The sequence below is a fragment of the Silene latifolia genome, unplaced genomic scaffold, assembly GCF_048544455.1.
Source record: "Silene latifolia isolate original U9 population unplaced genomic scaffold, ASM4854445v1 scaffold_20.1, whole genome shotgun sequence".
NCBI classification, from domain to species: domain Eukaryota; kingdom Viridiplantae; phylum Streptophyta; class Magnoliopsida; order Caryophyllales; family Caryophyllaceae; genus Silene; species Silene latifolia.
In genome coordinates, this window is record NW_027413163.1 from 8,292,989 (window position 1) to 8,294,331 (window position 1,343).

A 1,343-nucleotide genomic window follows, 5' to 3' on the forward strand; every position below is an offset into this window, starting at 1 on the left:
TGCAACATCGACTTAAGCTCACCTAGCTCACTTACCCCACCTGAAGATGATGCACCTTGATTTGGTGGAGGAAAAGAAGGAGGCTTTTGAAAGCCTTGTTGAGCCTTATGAGGAGGGACATATGGTTGTTGCTGCTGTGGTGGAGGAGTTGGATTGAGCACATTTTGACTTGCCCACCTCAAATTGGGATGGACTGCCCCTTGATTGTTGTAATAAGAACCCCCTCCTTGCCTGTATTGTTGAAAAACAAGGACCTGTTCTTTCTCAGTAAGACAGTCAATAGCAGTATGACCGTCACCTCCTCCACATCTCTCACAAATGACAATTTCCTGTCTAGTCAGCAAATGAACCGTCTGTGGCTCCCCAGCATTTTGCAGCTCAAATCTATCAAACCTAGCATTCATGGCTTCCAGTTGAGCCACAACTGCCTTGTCAACTGAATGGACTGTTCGAATATCGTCCCGTGGGTTCCTATATTCAGCACAATGGGTCGCCATATCCTCTATAATGGCTCATCCCTTGTCATCATTCGTATTCTTTTGAAATCTTCCGTTGGATGAGGCGTCAAGTATAGCTCTATGGTCATCGTACAACCCATTGTAGAACTGATTGGACAGAAACCACGGATCAAAACCATGGTGAGGAAGAGACCTCACCAACCTCTTGAACCGACACCAAGCTTCATAGAAAGTCTCATCAGGTGCCTGCTTGAAACTAGTAATCTTTGCCCTCAGCTGATTAGTGCGCTGAGGAGGGAAGTATCTTTTATAGAAAGCAAGCGCGAGAGTTTCCCAGTTGGTGATACCAACAGCTGTACGATCCAAATCGGTCAACCACTTACGGGCTGAGTCAGTCAGTGAAAAAGGAAATAACACCTCCTTTATCTTGTCTTGAGTTACTCCCTTTGTAGCGGGAATAGTAGAGCAGTAATCAGTAAAGACCTCCATGTGCTTCCTTGGGTCTTCACCCGCCACACCCCTATACAGATTTATCTCCACCAAATTTATGTAAGACGGTCTGATTTCAAAGGTGTTGCCGTCCTCAGTCTGGAGGTTGAAACCCTTGGGAATAGAAGATGCTTTAGGCTCCGAATGACTTGCAATGTTCGGCATCTTTACTAGTTGGTTAGCAAAAATGAGATTGTCTTCTTTTAAAGACTGGTCTTTTGCAAATAGAAAATGTTGTAGCTCAGGCTCGAAAGTACTCAAGTCTTCCTTTCGAAGTTCTCTTTGCAAACGGAGTCTATGCCTAAACAGTCTCTCTGGCTCAGAATCAGCTGAAACTAACTCCGACCTGTTTGACCTGGGCATACACAACACTGAAAGAGATAAATGAGAGCTGTC

The 1,343-nt window shown here is 45.0% G+C and overlaps 1 non-coding gene across 1 annotated transcript; it reads left to right on the forward strand.

The window, feature by feature from the left end:
• Positions 1–630: 630 nt before the first annotated feature.
• On the forward strand, positions 631–736 carry LOC141638612 (small nucleolar RNA R71). Its single transcript, XR_012542157.1, has one exon. It is a non-coding gene; the product is annotated as a small nucleolar RNA R71 (small nucleolar RNA).
• The last annotated feature ends 607 nt before the right edge of the window (positions 737–1,343 follow it).